This window comes from Crinia signifera, chromosome 1 (genome assembly GCF_055691185.1).
Source record: "Crinia signifera chromosome 1, ASM5569118v1, whole genome shotgun sequence".
Lineage (NCBI taxonomy): Eukaryota > Metazoa > Chordata > Amphibia > Anura > Myobatrachidae > Crinia > Crinia signifera.
In genome coordinates this window covers 387,353,941-387,367,738 of record NC_139217.1, presented here as the reverse complement: position 1 = coordinate 387,367,738, position 13,798 = coordinate 387,353,941, and positions in this window count along the sequence as shown.

The following is a 13,798-nucleotide window of genomic DNA, read 5'->3' as shown; positions in this document are numbered from 1 at the left end:
GCCCTGCTAAGTTGGAATCACATAGCAAAATAGACTGTATAGGCAAGGCAATGCTGAGTAGATCATAGTGAACATGAGAGTGCATCCAGTCAAAATCACTTAGTCAAAATTGTCCACTATTAAAAATAACACCATGTGTACAAGTCTTTAGTGTTTTGAAACAGGTCTGCAAAGCAATATAAAAAAAAATCAAGAAAATAGCAGAGGGATACACAATGCAGAAGGCAGAGAGGATGTCTGCAATTACAGCTACACTTTATAGGCATAGCCACTAGGTGGAGCTGGGATGCAAACTAATGGCATTAAATAGGTCTTAGCTTTAAAAACAGTGCAAAATCAATTGCAAAAAGGACTAAGTTATAGTGCGATATCGCTAATGATATTTTTCAGTGACATCATCCTGTCCCCGCTCCCTACATGTAGTCATGGTCGGTATAATCAAAATTGAGCTGCATGTACAGACAACAGGGTCAATGTTAACAATCTTATTCAGTGACATCATCCTGTCCCTGCTCCGTACATGCAGTCATTGGCAATATAATGAAAATTGAGCTGCTATACAGAGGACATCGTTAACGACCTGTGGGAGCACCATCCTTAACGATATTGAGCATACAAACTAGACAATATTGCAAACGATATCCGGCAAAATGAGTGATATTGTTTGTAATATCGCTTAGTTTGTACGCAACTTTGGAGAAATATCCTACATTGTTGAGAAACTTTAGGTTCAGACTATATGAAAATAATGGTTCATTAAACTAAAATTATTTTGAGAAAACCTTTATTTCCAGTATACAGTATTATATAAGCGCAATGTGAGGGATCCATCGTGGATCCCTCCCAGCAGCCCCGCAACCATCGCCATACCCAGCGCTGAAGCCACATTGCAAATGACAGCTCTTATCACAGGAGCTGTCCTTTGCATTAATAATCACATATGTTAATGCATATGTGATTATTAAGAATGCTGTAGCTGGGGGTGTGGGGGGTGGGGTGGTGGATGTTAGAGCCTCCCACCCTAGGTTTGACCAGAGAATGGGACATCTGGGTGATCCTTACAGGTGCTTCCCAATGTTTCTATTCTTCACCAAAAGTGCAAAAAGGTCATTGCCTTAAGATTCAGTTGATACTTTTCTACTTTTTGGTGAAAGGGAAATATAGTAACATGCATAAAGGTACTGGGTAATATTAACAAAATGTGCAAATTAAAACAATGCAAAGAGTGGAGACGTTGCTACTTGATAAATGTTAGTTACTATAGACTATGGGATAGATTCAAATGTAGTCGAAATTGCCATCTTGTTGGAAAGACATCAGTTTCCAACTTGAATAGGCCGGAAGGGGTTCCGACCTATTCAATAAGGTCTGTTTTTTTTTTTAATAGGTCAGAATGCTCCAACCTGTTAGAAACCATGTGGGTTGGTGGAATAGCTGCGGATCCAGGTGCTTTTGTGGGAAACACTGTCAAATCTGACAGGTTTTGACCCTGCTTCCGACAATCTCAATTCGATTTAAAAAAGTTGGATTGAGGCAAGGAGTATGGCGCCGGGTAATCAGCAGCAGCTTACCCCACACTGTCCTCTCGTCCACCGTCCTCTATCCATCTCCTGCCACACCCCCAGTCGCTCACCCAGTCCCGCTGCCAGGCCGGGGTGAGCAGCAGCAGCTCACCCACCAAAGAGAGATGCCGCTTCCCATCTGCCTCCTGCCACCTCCCGTTTGCATACCCGCCGCCTCCACACTTGTCTTGGGCCGGGTTAGCAGCAGACTGATGTCCACTGAATGAATATGGCATGTCAGATCCATTCCAACAAATCAATGTCGGAATGGACCTGACATTAATTAATTATACCCCTATGTCTTCACTGCTCCACTCTTTGGACTGCTTGATGCATATTACCTGAATCTTAATTTTTTTTAATAAATAAACTGCAGTACATTCTGTCTACTTATGATGGTGATATCAATTTATTTATTTATATATATATATATATATTATGGGCACAATTTATCAAATACATATAATAATATCACTTGTAATAACATTTTTATTGTTCATGATAGCTACCTATTTTGCTAATACCATTTTAGGATACATGGACGAAAAGAAAAGCCTCAATAAAATAATTTATTACACCAATAAATAAGCTTTTATGTAGTTTAAGCCCTATTTAAATAAATTAGCTATTTTCAAACTCTCAGAAAATAAGCATTATCATATATTCTGAGGCCCATGTCAGGACAATCCTTGGGGTCTCCCCAAAATGTATGCACTATCTTGTGAAAAGCAAGTTGAGGGATTACATAATTCAGATGGACACGTGAATGGATAAATGAGATCAAAGCCTCTTTATTCACCCACTTTAATATAGCAATTATATTAATTTATGCTAGTTAACGAGTGACAATTTCTGTTAAACAGAGATTTCATTTACATCATTATTTATTAACAGGAATGTATTATATGTTGTTTATATAGACCACATACGTTCTGTTATGCTCTGTTTATGTCAGTTTATGTCCCCAATGGAGTTTATAGTAAAATTACACACAAATACACCTATTGTACCCCAAATTTATAAATGTTAAAATGGAGACAGATAATACAGGTCCAAAATTATCTGGTTGGGACTGGATTAATAATATCTGTTCTTTGCCTTGGCATCAATCTTCTGCAGGACACTTGCTCCTCCTCTTCTCCACACCACAACAGAAAGACAAGGATTACCACCCCAGGCACAGTAAAAGCAAAGTTTAGTAAATAAAATAATGACTCATCTTTTAACCCTTTGAATGCCAACATTGCTTTGAGAGATCCTCAAAATATCCGCTAAAAATGCCAGCATTACTAACAGCGACTGGTCGTTAGTGGGCAGATGAACTTTCCAGCAATCACCTCGGATTGTGGAGCATGTAGTTAATTACAGGTACAGGTGGCAAATCTTAAAGTGACACTCTCAGGCAATGAGAGGCAATACATATATATAATATATATATTTTTTTTTTTTTTTCATAACCCTGTGTATTTAGCAGTGTGCTTTGGATTGTGGGAGGAAACCATAGCATCCACAGAAAACACATGCAAATATTGGGAGAATATACAAACTCCGGCATTACTGTTTTATGTATAACAGTTGATCTGTTTATGGGTGTGAATTAAAAAATATTCTCTGAAGTGTTGTGTAACATTTGTCATAGCAGTGGTATGGTTTAAATTCAGATAACTTGGGTAGAAGTATGTAGTTGTAAATCTCAGTAGAGTGACAAATCTTTTGTTTGTGTTGAAATGTGAGTGCCCTAAGGAGCTCTGAAACTAGTGGCCTTATGGCCTGAATCCGATTTGCACGCTATGTTGATGTTTTTTTGCAAACGGCTGTTTTCTTATTGCGCAAATAACAAATATCCTCAGAAACCCTTACTGCATATGCATGAACTACGTTTGCAAATGTGCACACAGTTGCATACTAAATCGTATGAACTGTACCTGTGAAGACCATTGCAAGACCTTTGCTTATATACTGTAGGTGGAGACTGGATTCTGCCCAAAATGAAATGCAAATTGACTGTTGTGGGCATGTAATTGGGGTATTCTCTCATGCAGATCTGCGTATATAGTGGTCACATTTGTTCAAAGGTTTAGAGTTCTATCTGCATGACCCAGGACCTACATAAGCCACTGATGGGTCAGGCTGTTTTACACTTTGCACAGTCCATTTGACAGATTTGCATAAAACTCAAATAAGTAAAGTGAGTGTTTAACTTTTTACACAGTCCATCTCATACTCATACACGCAGAGACTACTTCAATATAATGTGCATAATGCAGTACTATATCTGCGTCCATGATTGCATTTGTGACTGCATTAGTGTACAAATTGGAATCATGGTAACAAAGTAAAATAGTAATTAAAGTTGACTAAAGACATTCATCCACCAAGTTCAATTTGTTTTAATAACTAATTAAAAAAGTTAAGTCAAGATGTAATATCCCAAACTAAGTTTAATTTCTTTATTTCTAAATTAGGCTAACTAGTGATAGGGGGCCGGATGTACTAAGCCTTGAAAAGTGATAAAATGGAGAGTGATAAACTACCAGCCAATCAGCTCCTACATGGCTGGGTTTGAAAAATGTCAGGCAGGAGCTGATTGGTTGGTTGTTTATCTCACCCTGTGTCACTATTGTGTTGTACACTGCTCTCCCTACAAAACCGTAACAAGATGGTTGCAACCCTGAATGTTGTTATCTACTAGGTATTTGTTCAACCCTTTCTTAACCCTTTGAGTGACAACGTTGTTGTGAGATGTGCAAAATATCAGCTAAAAATGCCAGCCTCACTCCAGGCGAGGCTTTTTTAGGGGCGCAATATCTAACTAAACTTCAATTAATTGACTTCAGATCATTTGCCTGCAATAACTAAAGTGAATCATATTCTACGGCCCTAGCTTTTTTACATGATATTTTGTACAGCAACGTTGGCACTTAAAGGGTCAAATGTATTAATTGTGTCTGTCAACACCACCTACTCTAGTAGAGGGTTGCAACCCTTACCTTTACTGTCCTGACCATAAAAAAATCCTTCCTTTGGATGGTACAAAATCTCCTCTCCTCCAGTCTAAGGGGATGTCCACATGTCCTGTTCAATTTCCTCAAGTTAAAAAGGGTGCCTGATAGTTCCTTATATTGCCCCTGATATATTTGCATATGTTAAGCATGTCTCCTCTTAATTACCCTGTTTGCCCTTCGCTGAACCTTTCACGGTATCCATTTTGTAGTGTGGAGCCGAGAACGGCACACCTAATTCTAGATGAGGCCTAACTAGCGCTTTATGGTGGCATAATTATGATGTCATCAGGCTAAGTATCCTATTGGCCTTAGTTGCCGCTCTTTGGCACTGAGCATTGCAGCCAAGTGTATTATCAATTTGTACTCCTAGGTCCTTTTCTGATTGCGATTCTCCTAACTCTACCCCATCTAGATTGTAGGTTGCACGCTGGTTATTTCTCCAAGATGCATGACCTTTCATTTATCTACATTGAATCAGGCCCTAAGTTTATAAAAGACAATGGCTAACTGGATTGTGCACTCACAAAGCCCACAACGGATGTCTACCAAAGCATGTGCAGAAATTTACCAGAAATGTCTGACAATGCTGGCTGTGCAATTTATAATGCTGCAAATATAATCCTTCTGCATCTGTCTTAACTAATAGAATTAGGATGTCTTATGCTGCTGCGCATTTGAAATTTTCTTTCCTTGTCCAAAGTTTCAGTGACAACCCTTTCAGGGCTCTCCATTGAGGCCAGAAAATAATTAACACTTGATTGCCATAACATGATGAGACACAGCATAGCATCATGGGAAAATACAGGACTTTTAGAGGAAGGTTTCCCATCCCATGAAGGGGGATTAATTAGCATGTAACAGGCTGTAATATACCGCATACAAAGTGCATTGAACCAAAAACGATAGTCTGGGGGTGTTGCAGAACTGGCCCGGGCCCGGGCATACACTGGACAGTTCATGTAATGTAGTCTTAATACTTAACACTATAGAAAGATTGTGGACTATAAGAACGCACTAATTTATATTACTACATGTACATATGCAGAAATTGTCATCTCAGTACTTGCGCGTTTAGCCCACCAGGGGGCAGTTTAAAAAGGAGGGGGCCCATGTGCAGAATCTGTGCAGGCCCCTTCAGCTTTGACTGCACTGTAGAGTTTTGCATTGCACATCTGTAAGCAATGCCAGCTAAACTGTAAGTAAGTATAATTATATTAGTGCAGTCATTTTATGGCTTCAGCTTTTGGATTCCTGTTAGCACACATTCTGTCGTCCAGTTATATATGGGCTTTCATTCTAATGTTGATGATACACTATTTTTGGGGCTGATAATGCCCCAATTCAACCAGTCTCAGTGGTAGAGGGTTCTCTGGGCAATGCCCAACCCTACCCTAATGATTCTCTTGATCAAACTTTTGGCATACCCATTCCAATATTACCGACATTTGTGAATACAGATTTCACCATTGCAGTGTATATGAATTCTGTCCTTTTATGAAGTGCACAATGGTCTTACTAAATTCAATGCTTTCTAAGCCGCTGATGAAGTCAACTATCTGACGAAACGCGTTGGGAATGTTACTCCATTGAAAAGACCAAAGCTTTGAAGGATCACATATTTAACGTTTTATTGTGCTTATTATCTTGCCCATGGGGCATATTTTTATTAAATTCAGTTTTTTATTTAATTGTGTGTAATTATTCATAGTGCACTCTGAATTCCTTATATCTATCTCTAAAACTCTTCTGGGTCCTGTTTAACAGGGGATCCTCAGAGGTGCTGCTACTTATTCTGTGTGCGCAGTTTTTTTTTTTCTGTATTTGCATATATGTATATATATATATATACACATACATTTTGGGTTGCTGTTTATTAAATGAGTTGCAAAATGAATAGAACATATGGTTAATGTATTGGTAAGGCAAGAAATAATGATTTTTATTTGAAATAAAACTTTGCTATCATCAAAGAATGCTCCTTTTGCAGCAATTACAGCAATGTCTTGCATGGAATAGCCTTAATTTCGAAGAACAAGAACAAGAATAGACTGTCGAGTTTCACATGAAAGTTCTCTGTGTTACGGTTTTGGGTGTGAACCCACAGCCGGGACCTCTGTTTAGAACGGCCACGGCGAAACCTACACTAACTCTGTTGACCCCCAAAGGGAGATGGCTGATTCCTGCAAACGCTAGGCTTCGCCTTTAGTCGCCACGTATGATGGGGTAAGTTAACCCTGCCCCAGCTCCGGTGCATCTAGGTGTGAGGGAGGGACAAGGAATCAGCAATTCTCTAAGGGTATGGTCAAAAGGAAATCTAACCACCGGGCCTGCCTGGGAGAAACATCCTACCTAACGGCACCAGGCCAAGGACGGGGAAGACGACCTAGTCGCAGACACCTCAAACAAAAGAACCGACATACCTCCAGCAAAACCTATGCCGGAAATACAACAACCAAAACAGGTACCCCAAAACGACTACTACCAAGGAGTAATGCACCTCGCAGCAGCAAATGCAAAAAAGGGCATAGAGGCTAGGGACAAGAGTGTAAGTTTACCACTCCCCCCCATCAGTGTACTTCTACCCCACCATGTGCTATTCCTGTAATGTGTACATCCCCTGATTGTACACCATGCCAGCAGTGACCTATGCAGTACACCCCAGATGGTTGCCACAAATGGTTCCTCTGTGGGTAGGATTTGGTTCACGTGGATGATTCTGTGTACGGTACAGTGCATCCAGAAAGTACTCACAGCGCTCCACTCCAAAATGGAATAAATACATTGTTCCCTCAAAATGCTATACACAATACCCCATAATGATAATGTGAAAAAGTTTTGGGAGATTTCTGCAAATTTATTACAAATAAAAAAAAACAAAGAAATCGCATGTACTCATTCAATATTAAGTTCAAGTTAAGTCCACCTGTGGTAAATTCAGCTGACTGACATGATTTGGAAAGGTGCACCCTTATCTTTATAGGGTTCCACGCTTGACAGTGCGTGTCAGAGCACAAACCAAGCATGATGTCAAAGGAAAACAGAAGTGTTGTACCAATGCCGGCTGTGTATAATATAAAGGGGAAAGGTGAACAGTTTCTTCTATAATATAAATAATTTAATTTATACAGAAAAAAACAATGATAAAATGATACATATTTGAAACATATGGAATTCCATAGGATGAATTAAAATCATATTAATGAATTAATAAACTTGTATGTAACACATAACCAATGGATATATTATTTTGAAGTATAAGATGGTATATTAGGTCTTTCTGCAGTACAAAAAAAAACGACATAGTGATTTACCAGGTAGCCATCATAGCCATCTTTGGAGGGGGTTGCAAGTCCCATGGCTTGGCAAGGGAATGGCTTGGCAAGGGCAAAAGGATGGTGAACCTGGATGAACAGCAGTTCTGTGGTCGGCTTGGAACAGCCTCCGGATGGTTTAAGGTGCAAATGTCGGGAGATAGTCCAGATGAATATAGTTTTCCAGTGGTATAGGTGTGGATGATGGCTAGAAACTTACTTACTATCATCTCTATACTTCAAAACACTTGCTGCTTTAGCACATTGCATGCATTTTGTACTAGATGCGATGCAATCTATGCCAAAACGCATGGTGCGCATCGCATGTGTGGGAAGCTTAAGCCTGTGAAAATCTCTGGGGACCAATTGGGTAATGGGGTTGCAGGGCAGAAGGTCCTAGGGGCTGGTTGTTGCTGGGGCCAATAAGCCAGTAGAATGAGACAGTTCAAATAGTGAGGTAGTCCTACAGTGGAGTCTGTGGATAAAAGTATTTTCAGAGAGTGGGGACACAAATGGGAATGTACATGTACAGCTGGTTCATTATGTAGTATCCTCAAGGAACACAGTGCCAACAGAGAGTATACCCAGCAGCAGGAGTAGGCAGTCTGTATGGTAGGTATGAGGTGTCAATGGATGTAGCATAGGAAGATGCCACAGTGAAGAAAATCCCAGATTATTTTAGCTGGCGATAGATGCCGGTCAAGACTTTGGTGGTGCAGTGCCGTCTGTCAAGACCCTGGCTGTGCAGTGCTGTCTGTCACTGGAGCAGTGTTCACCTATTGCTGCCGGTAGGTTTTTGACTGCCCCAGATGGGGTTCTGTGTTTGCTATTACTGCTGGCTGTCTGTCTGTAAAGGGGTAATACATGTTAGAATATGCTTTATGTGTTCTGCCGCTTGGGACACTATGTGAATTTCCTATGCTCTGCTACAGTGGACTATTTTTATTGAGTTGAGCTGCCTTGAGCTGTGCACTAATTTTATGTCCTAGGGTAAATGCTGGACGAAGCTTACTGAGCGAGGCTGCTGTGAAACTGTAAGAATTGTTCCATGTGAAGGTAGAACCTGTATTACTAACTTTGTTATGTTATTGAACTGCTATACCGTGTTTGATGTTGATCTGATTGCAGTTTCATACTCCGCTTTTCTTGCCCACTAAATGAAATAGCATTGAATATTATACATTGTGTGGTTATTGTATCCAATTGGGGGAAACCAAATCAAATTCGGCCTGCAGCTCTGATTTCATCTGAGCCTGGGTGTTACAACAGTATTTATATTGCTGAATTTGCTAGAAATTCTGTATTAGATATGAAAGCAAATGATAAATAATTTTAAATAAGTGGGAACAGAAATTTCAACAAATGTCCATGAAACATCTATTATTTACACAAGTGTAATTGTAATATGGGGCTACCATACAGGGCAAATTTAGGGTGCAGGCTGCCCCCTAGGCACAACAATATATTGCCCCCATCATGTTACTGCCCCATGTTAGGGCCTCTTTACTGTCAAAGCAACACTTACTTAAGCCCACCCCAACAATTTACTGACCAATAAACCCCCTCCTTCAACAGTTACAAAATAAAAATTGTAATGACAAAAAAAGAAGGCCTAGGAGTCATCTATCTATCGGCATAGCAGGGTTGTCATGCAAGTGCCACCCCGGTAGCAAGTATAACCCATAGGCACATGCCTCACAGGAAATCCACCACTACTCCCATGTATATGTTTTGAGGTGATTCAAATGCAATGAATAACCTAAAGAGGGTCAATGAGTGAAGGTATAAAAAAAGTTTAGAGTTGTAAGAAAAAAGGTATTTTTCTGGAAATAAGTGATGGGCTAAAGCACTCTTTAAGGTTGAATCGGGTAGGCATGTAATTTGATGTTGTCTCACCACAGGTCAGCTCTCTGCTCATTGCAGTCTGGCAGTCCCAGAGGTGGTATACACCTCTTCCCTCAGTCCGGTCTGGCAGTCCCAGAGGTGGTATACACCTCCTCCCCCAGTCCGGTCCGGCAGTCCCAGAGGTGGTATACACCTCCTCCCTCAGTCTGGTCTGGCAGTGCCAGAGGTGGTATACACCTCCTCCCCAGTCCGGTCTGGCAGTCCCAGAGGTGGTATACACCTCCTCCCTCAGTCCGGTCTGGCAGTCCCAGAGGTGGTATACCCCTCCCCCCCAGTCCTGTCCTGTCCGGCAGTCCCAGAGGTGGTATACACCTCCTCCCTCAGTCCGGTCTGGCAGTGCCAGAGGTGGTATACACCTCTTCCCCCAGTCCGGTCTGGCAGTCCCAGAGGTGGTATACACCTTCTCCCCCAGTCCGGTCTGGCAGTCCGAGAGGTGGTATACACCTCCTCCCCCAGTCCGGTCTGGCAATCTCCATGGGAGGATTCTGTACTCCCTGAGCTCACCTTATGATACCTGTGTTATAATTAAAATAAATATATATTTGTTCCACCCCGTCACAAGAAGTGATGGAGCAGACTGTTATTACACCCTCTGGAGCGATATATGGACTATAAAAATAGAGATAAGTGCAGTATCCATCTTTTGGCTTTGGTTCTTATTTATCATTGAGCTTTGGTTTTTACAAGTGTTATAAGTTATGTTTTGGATCAGAGTTTTTTTTTTAAAACACTGAAATTGATAAAAACAACTAAAATCATGTAATTTGGGCCTGTTTTGGTTTTTGCAGTATTAACACCAATGGCATTCATTTACAATCAGTTTTGCCCACCTCACCATACACTTCTTGAGTGAAATGTAGCCTAAAACCATGAGGGAGGGACTTACAAGCAATCCCCCCAAAAAAGATTACATTTTTAAATCTGAATTTCGAACTCGAGGGAAGACCAACTTGGTTGTACTCAAATTCACAAAGTCCTGTGTGTTTGTTTTTCATCAAAACTAAACTGCTAATCTCTATATAAAAATAATGAGAAAAACACAATTAACAAAGGAATGTAGACATATTGTTATAAGCAGTGGTGGCTCCTACTGTACCTGTCGTAGGGGAGCTGCAGCTACCTTTGCCTACACAGAGAGTAGTACAAAATCAACCCCCGACAGCTGGAAATGCAAGAGCAGAGCGGTCTGGCAGTCCCAGAGGGAGGAAACACCTCCCAATGGAACTGCCTGTTGTATCTTTGAATGATACGTAGAAATTCCAATAGGAAGTCACTGCCAGTCACAGACAAGCCAGTGCAGTCACAGACCGCATCTGGACAATTAACTGCAGAGGTGGATTTTCCTGGCATTGGAATGCGGTAGTGGATTTTCCTGGGGGGGCTGCTGTTGTGTAGCTCCTTGGAGAAAATCCGCCACTAAATATAACCCTTTACTTTTAGAGTAATTGCTCATTTCAGACAGCCAAAATGTTTTATGCATTATGTAAACAGGGCCGCCACTAGTAATTTTGGGGCCCGGGACTGACCTTCAGTCTGCCCCCCCCCCCTGCACTCGCACTCCCCCCCCCCCCCCCGCATTGGCACCCCCCTCCTCCCACTGTGGGGCTGTGTATCCTGTACATGGATGCCAAAGTTCTCAGTCCCTCAACGTGGGGAAGCTTTTTCCCTGCTGTTACTCAGCACTGAGGGGGAGGCCAACGGGGGTCTTTGGAGGGGAAGTGGGCCACTGAACCGATGGCCAGGGGTTGGCTGAAGGTGTAGGGGGAGTGCTGTTCTCCCCACTGGTGCCGGTTAGGGTACCCAAATTGTGTATGGCCACACTGGCCGACTCACGTGCCCCTGGCTGGGTGCAGGTAGGCGGAACCTGGATACTGCTGCTCTTGGCCGGTTTGGTTCTCCTGTCCCTGTTTCTTGTAGCTACTGCCTCTCTCCGCGGCCATCATTCGCCACTCACTCTGGCCACCATAAAGGTACCAGGGTGGCTTGGGTGGTCCTGCCTTGCGGTAGTTGGGGTACTGTGGCCGGGTACCTGCTGGAGCCGGGATGCTGCTGTCCTGCGCCATTGTGCGCAGGGACCTGCTTGGTAGTGCAGCGCTGTGTGGCTGGCGCAGCTGTGCGGCTGGGTGTCAGGTGATATTGCAGCCGCCTGGACACCGCCAGACTCTGAAGCCAGGTGCCGCTGCCAGGGAGCTGCTGCTCTGCCGGGGGATGCGGAAGCCGCTGCTGTCAATCTCTGCTCCATCCTCCAGCTGCCGCCATGCTGGCTGCCTGGACGCCGCTCTTCTCTCTCCTCACGTGTCTGCTACTTCCTCTCTACACCTTCCTCGCCAGCACACATCACATCCGCTCCTTGTCCCTGGACCAGTCAGTCAGGTATGTTCAGGGGCATAACATATCGTGCATGCTTGGCTGGGGGGCTGCCAATTGGGGGAGGCGGTGTACCAGGGTAGGGGGTGTCACTGTGAGCAGCTGCCCGGGCCCCTCCAGAGCCCGGGGTCCGGGACAGCTGTTCCCACAGCACCCTCCTGTCAGCGGCCCTGTATGTAAATATTGCTTTTAAAATTGTCGGCATGTATGAACCTCTGCATGAACATCATGTGGATCTGATTTTTGGAATAAAACTTCAGCATTCGCTAAATGGGACTAAGTAAAAACCGGACCCGGATAAGACACCGGAACGCCGGACCAGACATCAAACTCTGCATTCCGGAGCTTATAGTGTCTGGTCCGAGGGGTGTCCCATGCGGGGGGTGTCTTGTCCGGGGGGATGCCTGTGATTGCTCACACCAGGGACATGGAGAAGGGGAGATTACAGCCTCCCCGTGTGGTCTGGACCGTTCCAGTTTTTATTACACCCCCGGACCATGCGGTGAGGCTGTATTCTCCCCCCTCTCCTCTCCCAGGTGACAGGTGCGAGAGCAGCCTCATCAGATGGAGCACCCCCGGACAGGACACCCCCGGACCGGATACTACAAGCTCCGGAATGCAGAGTTTGATGTCCAGTCCGGCATTCCGGTGTCTTATCCGATTCCGGATTTTACCCATACCCTCGCTAAATCGATCCCGAATGCCATCTTTTGCATTGCTTGTGGATTTGATTATATATTTATACAATTAAATCTGTTTTCTTTATTTTTTATTGTACATAATCTCTTTGTCTTGTGTGATAACATTTCCAAATTGTTATTACATAAAATACATTTTCGTACAAGAATATTTTCATTATTAATTGACTTATTTTTATGAAGAAAAAATAATAATAATTAGTGGCTAACATATAAACATTTAGCAAGTTTTAATAGCAGAGCCATTTCCATTCCAGCTGTGTGTACCATTCTGTTCCAGCTGTATCAACAATCTGCTCACACTTCTTTCATATGAAAAGGTTGCTGTCCAAGAGAAGACCTCTGCACGTCAAGAAAAAGTAATGATCAGAGACAGTAGGAAATGTGATTAAAAAGGTTGGCTCAGCTCAGACTACCTAGACTGCATACATAATATTTAATAAGTGATTGAAACAAATGTATCAATAACTATGCTTATGCATACAAAATTCTTGTCATTTACATGCAGTAATTTATTCCTATGTGACACTGGGTTTTCATTGTTCCAATCTAGTCATGACTAATAGCAAGAAAACAAATCCAATTGGACTTAGACTGTAAAAAGATTGGCTTCTGATAGTATACTGCATCTAAGTGAAGGGAAAACCGAACTCTTCAAAACATAAAAACTAACTAACAATAACCAAGAGTTTCTGTCTGTCAGACACATTTTAATCATTACAACTGCAATACAACAAATTCATCACATGGCCGGTAAAAAGCTCAATGTTAAAACTTTAACATAGGCGTCGATGGTGGGAACTGGCCATTGACACGCATGTTAAATTCATAACATGCGCTTCTATGGAGCCACGCACAGCCTATCAGTTGTGGAGCTCCCCTGGAGCCCGCTCCAGATAAGCGGAGGAAAGCCCCAGTGACTGATATCACTTTGGTTTCCCTCCTTTTCG